Raw genomic sequence first — 9,980 nt, 5'->3', positions numbered from 1 at the left:
TGCCCCTGACGCCAGGCTGCGGTCTGACGGTTTCCGGTGACGTAATGAGCCTTCGCCGGCTCTTTCTCCTGGATGGTCTGTGTCATCCGCCTCAGAGGCGAGCGGCGGGTTCTGGGGCTTGGGGACCTCGCACGCTTTCAGAGCTTCTCCCCGTTTCCGTTTCTGAAGTGCACTTCAAAATCCGTGCTTAAGCGTCTTACCACCAAAAACAACAACAACAAATGAAAAAACAAACAACAGACACCGGGGACTCCTGGGGGTGGTGGCCATGGTACCCCAGTGTTCACATACAGCCGAACTCATCAGATTGTACGCACACGACGTGGGCAGTTCTTCCTATATCAATTACAACTCAATAAAATTGTTTTTCTTTTTTTTTTAAAAAAAAGATTCGGCTTGAACGAGCAGCAGGGTGGCCATCGGCTCCATACACGCAGGAGCCGCTGCGGCCCCAGCGCCAGCTACTGGGAGCTGCCGACCTTGGTCATGGCCCTGTCTGTGGGGGGCTGGGCGGGGCAGGTCCGTGCGCGACGGACTCCGGGTTCTCCGGCCTCCTCGGACGCCCGCGTGGGTTCTCTGTGCCCCTGGGGGACGGAGGCGTCTCTGCGGGGTGCGCTGCCCTGTCAGCGCTCCTGCTCTGTGGGCAGCAGGGACCGCGTCTCGATCCTGCGGGAGCGACAGGAGCCGCCGCCTGGCCGCCTGGCGCCGAGGGTCCTCGGGCCAGCGTGGCTCCGTGTTCAGCCACAGCAGGTCCGGAGCTCGGGCCGCCAGGCCTCTGAGCGCCCTGTTCCCTGTCCGCCCCTGTCCACACAGGCATGCCTGGGGGCCGTGACGCTTCCACTGGGGGTGCAGGTGTGGAAAGCTACGTTTTCATTAGGTCTCGGCGAAGCAAACACAGAGATGGAAAGGCTTTTTAAAAGTCCCTCTCCGTTGTGATTGGTTCCTCGCTGCTGTGATGTGAAGGGTCGGGCCCATCTGTGCCTCGGCTGTGGGATTTTAACGTGATTGCAGCGTTCTCTCCTCTGGAGATTAAGTGGCCTACAGAAGCAGGATGGACGGACACACTGTGTCCGTCCCCAGCTTATTAGACACGGGACAAGTAATAGACGGAACTTTCCCTTGACAAGGGGCTTTTCTACTCAGCGACACTGAAAAGGCACAATTCCGGCTTTGTGAACTGCTAGCCTCAGTGCGGAGGCGGGAGGGCTCCCTGTCCCCGCATTAAATGGAACAGGAATGTCACCTTCATCATAAAATAAACAACCTGCTTTCTCTCATTAAGATAAATCCCGGACTCGGTTGAACTGCAACGGCAGGCTGAGGTCCGGGGCGCCTGCTAGCATCGTTTCGACCCCGAGGGCCTCTCTCTGGGCCGCGGTCCCCTGCGGTCCCACGGCCAGCTCATCCCTGCCACCCACTGAGGGCCACACACAGCCCCTGCAGCTTCATGACCTGAGCGAGCCAGGAGCACTGTCCTAGCACGGGGTGGTCCCGAGACGCTGAGTGCACACGGGGACAATGGCCGACCACGTGACCACGGAACTCTGACCCACGGCCGCTGCAGAACTGACCAGGAAGCTCAGCACCGGCTTCACGGCTGCAGCCGCCGTTACGTTTGTCTCCCCCTCGCCACCCCGGTATCGGCTTCCCCCGCAGGCCCAACCAGACGACAAACAGAGTCCCCAACCAATCACGTGCGGCCCGGCGCCGAGCTCCCGCCTCCTGCACCCCCAACCCGAGCCCCCTTTCTCTGTACCCAGAGCAGAGCACGCTCAGCCCCGCCCACCGCCCGAGCCCCCTGGGTGGTCTCCCGCGGCTCCCGCAGCGCCGTGGGTGATCGTTCTGCGCACGCGCACTGAGCACTGAGCGGTACCCGGCGGCGCCCTCGCTTGCGCGCGCAGACGCAAATCAGCGCCGACAATCGAATGACCCTGCGCCGTCTGCTCTAGGGTTCCCAAGGGAGTCCGGGGCCATTAGCGGCCGAAGAGCCCCGGCCTCGTGGACCTTGGTCCGTGAGATGGCTAGTGTGATCTTGCCTGAATCGCCCGCCACTCCCACAGCCACGAGCCATCCGGAGAAAGGGGACTTCCAGCCTCCGGCCAGTGATAGACAGCCCAGGAGTGCACCCCCCGCCCCCCTTAATTTTAGTGTCTTCCCTCCCTGGTCTGAAAGATGCCCCAACCGCCCGCTCCTTCCCTTGACCTCTGGAGCGATCCCCAAAGAGCTCTGCCTCCTTCTTTCCGGATGAGCGTGGCCGCCCCCGGCCCAGCTGGTCTGCGCTGCGCGGGTCTCCGGGGCCACATGCCCCGCACACCCAGAGCGAGCTGCCCCTCGTGTCGGCCAAGGACATTCAGTCTCTGTTAGCGTGACCCGAACAAGCTTCGTGCTCGGGGACCTCGCTGGGTGAGGAATGGTTCTTTCAGCTGTGTGCCTAGGACCGTGACCTCCTCTGCAGTCAGGTGCGTGGTCGACCCTATCTCAGCGGAACCCAAACCAGCCCGTGCAGTTCGACATCCCCGCCCTTAATCCGCGAGTGTCCACACGGGCCTCCGTTCGCGTTTCTGCTGGGCGCGACTTTGTGCTGATTGGGCTCTTCACAGCAGCCAGGGGCTCCCAGGGAGGAGCGCAGAGCCAAGTGCGCACTGCCGGTGAAGAACCTCGCCTGGTGCCGGGCGCGCACCGCCTCCGGCCCGCGCGCCCCGAGCGCCGCCTTCAGGGCATGGCAGCGCGCCCCGCCGGCTGGCGCCCTCCGGCTAGCGCCCCAACATGGGGGTGCGACCCGAGACACTCTTTAGCGGAGAGACGTGTGTTTCTATAGTTAATTTGAAGAACCCTCTGGCCTGCATATTGACGGATTGTGTCTCGGCGAACGTGAAAGTTGGGATGTAGTGTGGGAAACACGAGCAGGTGTGATTTCACTGCCATCGTTGTTTTTGCAGAGATGAGGCTCTGACCCAGCTTTGGTCCTCGGGACACGGACGAGGCAGTGAGGAGAGCCGCTGGGCTTGCTCACCCCGCGGACCCGTGCGCATCGCCCATGGTGCCGTTTGGGAAGAGCATACGGCGATTCGGAAAAGTACTCCCGACTTGCGAAGGAGGACGAAGTTAGAAGGAAGTGGCTTTGTCCGCTCGAGCCGCCATCATCGAGTAGCACAGACGCGGGCGTCGACACCCGCCAGCCCTGGAGGCAGTTCTGGGGGTTCGGTCAGCGCTGGCGGGAGCCCCCCTCCCGCTGGCGCACGGCCGTCTTCTCGCCGACTCCTCGCGAAGTGCAGGGAGAGTGCTCCATTTCTCGTTCCGTAGGGACACTAATCCCGTCCATCCCAGAGGCCCCACCCTGGCGACCTCGCCTCACCCTAATCTCTCCCCAACACCCCACATCCAAATGCTATCCGGTTGGGGTTAGGGCTTCAACATGTGAATTTTGGGGGGTTGGACACAACTCAAACCTTAGCAAATGTTTAACACAAAAATGTGTGGAAGTAATGGAGACAAGGGGAGGGAGGGAATTTTTGAGAAAGGATATGCAAATTGGCAAAGGTGAGTCACAGAGCAAAGATCACCGTGGTGGGTCCTGGCTCCCAGGGGTCTCTGCCATCAGGGTGTGGGTCCCTCCCCAAGACATACTTTCTCACCGATACTTGATTCTATGGTAATAGCTTAAATTCTTTCCGCATCTCACCATTTAATTGATTAAGTCTTCCCCAGATCCCTACGGAGTGTCCTGTGTGCCAAGCGTTCTGCGGGGCGCGGAGGGACAGCGATGAGTCGTGGGTGCGGGAGAGGCGCAGAGACTGCCCAGGGCCACGCGAGCCCCGCAGGGAGCTTGTCACAGGAGGGCGTCCCCTCCCCTCGCGCACGGGCTGGGTGAGGGGTTAGAGCGCGCCCAGGGGCGGCTCCGCTGAGGCTGGGGCGGGGCTCAAGCCGGAAGGTAAAAGAAGGCGGGGCAGAGCGAACCAGGCGCTGCATAGCCCGACTTGTTAAGATTGGACAATACATACTTTGATTCACTTGCAGATGTGCGTTTAGATTACTTAAGAATGCATATTGGAATCTGTAGGCAAACCGTGAAGGTTTTGAAAAGAAACATAATAGAAAAAAGTGCAAAAAAAAGTTTTTTTTTTAAATAAAATAAAATACGTAATAGAGGAAATGAAGGGGGATTATATGAGGTCCTGTTAAAACCAGAGAGGACAGAGGAAGAGAAGCAAAGAACAAATGCAGCAGAAAAATGTAATTACCGATTTGGTAGAAATTAATCCAACTGTATCAGTTGCAGCTTTAAATACGAATGGACTAAATAGGTGGATTAAAAACAAAGATTGTCAGAATGGATTTAAAAAAGTAGATAAAACCCTATTTTTGTCTAAAACGTTCCTTTTAAAATATAAAGACACAAAATAGTAACAAAAAAGGAAAGGAGGAAGGCGCGCTGGGCAAACGCTAATTAATGGGAAGTCAGAGAAGCCGTAATTCCAGGCAAAAAGGACCTCGGAACAGGAGACTTTTTCAAGGATGAGCGGCATGTCGCTTAATGGTCAAGGGACCGGCTCTCCACTAAGCTGCAGCAGCCCGAACTCCACGTGCCCCTAGCAGCAGGATGTCAAAATCTGTGACCAAACACTGACCGAAGTAAAGGAAAATGGCCATACGCACGTTTTCTTGAGGATTTGAACGCCTTCCCGACAGAAACAGATCAAGCAGAACGGAGACCCGCAAGGACCCCTCTGCCCACAACCGCGTTGTTACCCACGTGTCCTAGCCGACGGTCAGAGACCGCGCCATCCGCCAGGAGCACGGCTCCGTGGCCTGCACAGCGACGAGCCGCCCAGTGTCACGAGCACAAACTCACAGTGCCGCGAACCGTACAAAGTACGTTCTCATGTCCCACTGGCGCAAATGCGAAGTCGATCACAGAAAAATGCTTGGGAACCCCCAACTATGGGGAAATTAAGCAGTACCTATCTGAAACACCTACGGGTCATGTGAGAAGAGTCAGCAGAACTTAAAACCATCAGACGAATTCCAGTCGAGGGACATTCTGCAAAGCCTCTGACCAGTCCTCCTCAGAGCTGATGAGGGAATCAACTGGGGGAGCCTGAGACCCCATCATAGTCAGGAGGAGCCAAAGGGCACTTGGCCACTAGATGTACCGTGGCAACCTGGATGGGGTCCCGGAACAAGAAAAGGGTGTTAGGGAAGACTGAGGTGCTCTGAGTAATCTATAGACTTTAGTTACTGCTGTATTAATTTTGGTCCTTTAATTGTAGTAAATGTAGCATGCTAAAAGTCAGATGAGAAATACAGGGGGACGAGGCCGTGGCCATACGGGAGCTAACTATACTGTCTTTGCAATTTTTCTGTAAATTTAAAACTTTCTCAACTGCGTATTTAAAAAAAAAAAAATCGAACTGTTGATTCCATCTTCCCATTACCGAGCGCTTCTTCCCTTCGAAAACCATGCTGATCACCGTGGATGTGGCTGAGGAAGTCGGCGGCCTCTCGGCCACCTCCCAGAAGCTTTAATTTGATGGGCATTCTTATTTGCTTAAGATTAGCACTTGCAAATTTACAGGAATTAATTTCGCTGGATGCTGATAAAATCCCTCTGGCCCTAGGTAAGTGCTGGTGTTTATGGTGCCGTGTCTATGTAGCTACACCAAATAAAAATAAGTCAGAAGCAGGCCTCAAGATAATAACATTTATGAGTTTGGAGGAGCGTCGTAGCAGAAAAAGATAACAACACAGCCAGCCAATAGCTGGAGTTTGGGAGTCCCCAGGGCCAGCTTAAGTGTTCTCAGGAGGGGCGGGAGGGTGCCCCCCAATCACACAGGAGCCCGTGTACAAGCACGCCCTGTGCCGGCTGAACTGCTCACCTCCCAAACACCAGTTTATTTAAATTCAATTACTTATATGACCAGGGCCAGCGATTTCTAAAAAGGGGCCTCTCATGGACTGTGATAAGTGTTCTGCCAAAACGCAGCATGAGTTTTGTTTTCTTTAAAAACTACCATTTCCATATAATTGGATTAGCCCAGCGTGTGGCTGCGGCCAGATGTCCCGGCCTCCTACACGGGCCCGTAGGTCCCTCCTGTGACTGTTCTCAGGCTTCTCTCTTTAATGTTCTGGGGGTTAAATTGAGCCACCGGCCAGAAACCACCTTTAAGTGTCCTTAAGAAGTTACGACTCTCAGTCAGAAGAAAACCGACCAAGGGCTCAGAGGAAGTTTCACTCATTTCAATAGCCACGGTCAGGGCCAGCGTGTTTATTAATCGTCTGATCCAAACTTTACTTTTGCTAGGACGCGTACGAGGAAGAAGAACTCGAGTGATTATTAAATTTACAAAAAGCGTAGTTATTCGAGCTCTCGAATCTCCTTTTCAAAATATTTCGACCGCTAATAATCCAACTTGTTCTTTCTCCAGCATCTTCCGTCTGTCCGCTCCGGATTCAGGCCTTAAGGAAACTAGCAGCATCTTACTGCATGCTGTGAACGGGAGGGTTTTCAGTGTCTGTCCTCAAGAGACTTACTCGGGGACGAGAAGCGTGGAAGAACAGAGAAAATGCAGCGTGCAGAGGACAGAGGCAAGGCTTGTGCAAAGGCGGCGATGATCGAAAGGAACCTGTTATAAAAAAAAAAAAACCAGGAGGCCTTTCACATTTATCACTAAGGACATCCCCAGGGTTTTGGGAGTTCTGTGTCGAAAAGAGTGATGAAGGCCAATATATTTAAGTTTGTCTTATGACACGCACTGCGACACGACGCACGTGTCTGTGACTCGCAGACGCACACGCGGATGCGCGAAAACGCGCCCTCTTCATTTTCGCCGTGAAGTGACCGCCGCCCCCTCACTGAGCGCCCGCGGCCCGGACGCCCTGCGGTTCCTGTCGAGACCTGTTCGCCCTGACCACGCCGCGGCTGCGCGCCTGTCCGAGGCGAGCGCGTCTTGCTTGAGGCCGGGAGTGCTTCCTGAGCCTGGGTACGGGAGGTGTGCAGGCGTCACCCCCTGACGCAGCAGGTGTCGCCCTCACATGGCAGGTGTCTCCCCCTCGCGGCGGGCGTCGCCCCCCCGACCATCGCACCTCGTTCTGCCCGCCGCTCTCTTCTCATTTTCCGCTTCTCGCTCCCCCTGACGTGCGCCCCGGGGAATTCGCTGTCACCCCCTGGGTTTATGGATCCCCGCGTCGGCTGCGTCCGGTCCGATGTCTCAGCCACCCCACCCATTATGTTTTCATTTCGCTAGACACATTTTTAATTTCTGAAGTTTCTCTTTGGTCCATTCTCAGATTTCCTTGTTTGCCATGATAAAATTTGGCTCACCGTGACAAAATTCAATTTGTAAGTATTCTTATTCATTTTTAAAACCATTATTTTATAGACTATATATATATGTATATATTTAAATTACATGAGTTTTTTTGGTGTGTGTGAGTACCTATTGTTAAAAAAACAAGACAGCAGGTTCTTCAAAACGGGGTTGGGGGTAATGCTGCCTTAGAAGAGCCGAAAGGGGTGATAGAGTCACCTCGTCAGCGCGGGGACCTTTCTGTTCCATGCTCTGCCCCTCCCAGCAGCCCAGCCCCGGAGGCCGCAGGAGGTGAAGGGCGGGCAGCATCTCACTCACGCCCAGCCAGACCCACCTCTGCTGTCCTCCAAGGGCAGAGGCAGAGGCTGCGCACCTCCTCTCTTGCCTCGGGCACCCCGCAAGGTCAGCCTTGTGACCCTCCCCCTCGAGGCTGCCTTGTGCTTCTTGGGAGTGGTGTGTGCGGTGGCACAGGGCTGGCCACCACGGTCGGTGAGGACGGAAGGGGCCTGGGGCTGGCCTATAGCAGCGGGCCTGCCCTGGCGCCTGACAAAGGCCTCTCGCCAGTACTTTTAAAGTGCATGGCTAGTGCCCCCCACAGACCTACGCTCCAAATCACCGTTCAATCACCACACGAAATCACGTTACAAGTCCATGGCCCGTGGCTTTGGGAGCCCAGTAGACCAAAGGTGCAGGTGTCTGGGCAAAGCCTTCATTGCTGACCAGGCCTTGGCCCCAGTCACAGCTCATCTTCAACTTCCCCGAACATTTTCGAGGCAAAAACATGAACTTCATGCAGCCATTTGGGATATGCACAGTGTTCATTAGTCTTTCATGTCTTCCTTGGGTTTATGCTCCCTAATGATACTTTTTAACATCATGTAACGACTGTGTTTCCAACCGTTAGCCGTTCACAGCGTCGTCGGATGGTGTGAACTGCACCACGGTGTCGTCATGGCCCAGCCAGGCCCACGGATGGAGCTTCGTTCCACGCTTGAACACATGGGACGACTGTACTTGACCTTTCTCTTCCCAAACGAACAAAGAACACTGTCGCTGTGGCCAATGTGTTAACGCGCTCTGCAGAATGCGTTCGAGGCATTAAACGTTATCACTGTCTCACTGTACATGTAGCATCACCTTTATTAATTTATGTACACACTGGCATATTTAAACAGTGATAAAATAATCACCATAAGAGAAGTTTTATATGTGTGTTTATAACAACATTATTATTTGTTAACCCAAGACCAAAAGTAGCTGATCTGGGTTGAAATTAATTTTACGAGATGGAGTTTAACATATGTAGAATTTGAGCAAAGAAGAATCAAGTTCCCTGAGATGAGATAGTGGTTTATTAACCAGAATAGAGTGAGAAGACTGTTATAAATATTTTGGCTGAGGCGATGGGATCGTTTGAACAGAGCTTATAGCCTTTTGTTTTCTTTTTTCTTAAATAGCCAAGAGATGGAAGCAGCCTAAGTGTCCTCTGATGAATGATTGGATAACAACGATGTCGTCCAGACATACTACGAAACACCACTCGGCCACAAAAAAACGGAGGATTGCCTTCCAGCAACATGGGTGGATCTTGAGAATTTTATGCTACGTGAAGTAAGTCAGACAGAAAAGGACAAGAACCATTCGACTTAACTCATATTTGAGATACAAAACAGAAAGCAATAAATGAATAAAAAACAAACAAATGAACAAAAAATACACACTCACAGATACGGAGAACAGAATCATGGTCGCTGGAGGGAAGCGGGGTGGGGAGGACCAGGGGGGTGAAGGGGTCAAGGTCACGGTGTCGGAGGAGAGGAGACGGGCGGTGAACACACACGGAGTATACGGATGTCGTATCATGAAGTTACACCCTGATATTTATGTTATGAACTAACGTTATTCCAATAAATTGTTTTCTTGCTTCTTTTGGAAAGAAAATCTCTAACAAGGCTGATGCTTGGGCCACGTGGGTTTTCCGTTGTGTTTCCACTGATCAGACTAAGAATGACATACACTGTCAACGGCCACGGCGCCCTGAACAAGCCCGATCCCGGCTGATCTCAGAAGCTAAGCAGGGTGGGGCCTGGTTAGTACTTGGATGGGAGACCACCCAGGAAGACCAGGTACTGTAGGTGTATAACAACAACAAAAATAACAACAAACAATGTAGATTGAAAATAGGCACACTTCTCTTGAAATAATTTAGAAAGGATTTCAGGATTTTACACCCCGCCCCTCAAATGTACAGAATCCCAGGCTATTGCAATGTAATCATGCAAAAGTTGACATAAAAAAAGGAAGTAAAAACTGTCGCTGTTGGACAGCCGGTCCTGTTTCCTTATGCGCCGAAAGGCTCACCGGTCACTTCTAATGAACAAAATGAGAGGAGGTCCTGCAGAGTGAGAGCGGGTCGCGAAGAGCCCCGGGACCCTGTCGCTGAAACCCAGGCCCGATTTGGCACAGGCGGGGGTGGGGGGCGGAAGAGACCAGAGCAGGCGACCACCACGGGGAGACCGAGTGGCCAGGGAGGGAGGCTCTCAGGAGGATAAACAAACAGTCTGGGAAAGAGATGGATTAGGAAGGGGCTATCCAAATAATCACACGGGAAGCAGCAGGGTCCTTGGGAGAGGGGGTGAAGGGCGGGGGGTTACAGGGACGATTCCATTTGGA

At 53.5% G+C, this 9,980-nt stretch overlaps 1 pseudogene; it reads left to right on the top strand.

The window, feature by feature from the left end:
* Positions 1-9,326: 9,326 nt before the first annotated feature.
* LOC118607553 lies at positions 9,327-9,445 on the top strand (annotated as a pseudogene).
* Positions 9,446-9,980: the final 535 nt, after the last annotated feature.

Source organism: Rousettus aegyptiacus, unplaced genomic scaffold, assembly GCF_014176215.1.
Source record: "Rousettus aegyptiacus isolate mRouAeg1 unplaced genomic scaffold, mRouAeg1.p scaffold_m13_p_8, whole genome shotgun sequence".
Taxonomy (NCBI): Eukaryota; Metazoa; Chordata; class Mammalia; order Chiroptera; family Pteropodidae; genus Rousettus; species Rousettus aegyptiacus.
The sequence above is the reverse complement of the archived record's forward strand: the minus strand, read 5'-3'. Positions and strand labels throughout refer to the sequence as shown.